An 874-nucleotide genomic window follows, 5' to 3' on the forward strand; every position below is an offset into this window, starting at 1 on the left:
AATCATGAGTAAACAGTGTTGGTAACCATTAGAATAACCCTCTTATAACCGTGAACAAACCCCGTTGATAACCGTGAATAAACCCTGTTGATAATCATGAGTAAACAGTGTTGGTAACCATTAGAATAACCCTCTTATAACCGTGAACAAACCCCGTTGATAACCGTGAATAAACCCTGTTGATAATCATGAGTAAACAGTGTTGGTAACCATTAGAATAACCCTCTTATAACCGTGAACAAACCCCGTTGATAACCGTGAATAAACCCTGTTGATAATCATGAGTAAACAGTGTTGGTAACCATTAGAATAACCCTCTTATAACCGTGAACAAACCCTGTTGATAACCGTGAATAAACACTGTTAATAACTGAACAAACCCTGTTAGTAACCGTGAACAATTCATAGGAATACAGAACACTGCGTCAGATAGCAAGACATTTTCCATGAGCTACCTTATTCAGTAGTTAAACAAGTAGTTATGTAAATACACATATATTTCAGACGTCGATATTCGACAGGAAAGTCGTACAAAACCGTAAGGAACTAATAACTTCTTATCCAAGTAAACTACTTACAAACATCAGAAGTACGTTTAGTGAGACGTCGTACGAGACAGGACAAAAGGAACTGAAATGTTTTATAAAATACGGCCTTGAAATGGCCTCGTGTTTTTGTTTCCATTCATCCAAACAAACAGTGACACCATTTATAACCACCGTGTTTTAGTTTCCATTCAACCAAACAAATAGTGATACCGTTTATAACCACCGTGTTTTAGTTTCCATTCAACCAAACAAATAGTGATACCATTTATAACCACCGTGTTTTAGTTTCCATTCAACCAAACAAACAGTGATACCATTTATAACCA

The sequence above is a fragment of the Limulus polyphemus genome, unplaced genomic scaffold (genome assembly GCF_000517525.1).
Source record: "Limulus polyphemus unplaced genomic scaffold, Limulus_polyphemus-2.1.2 Scaffold6710, whole genome shotgun sequence".
In the NCBI taxonomy this organism is placed as follows: domain Eukaryota; kingdom Metazoa; phylum Arthropoda; class Merostomata; order Xiphosura; family Limulidae; genus Limulus; species Limulus polyphemus.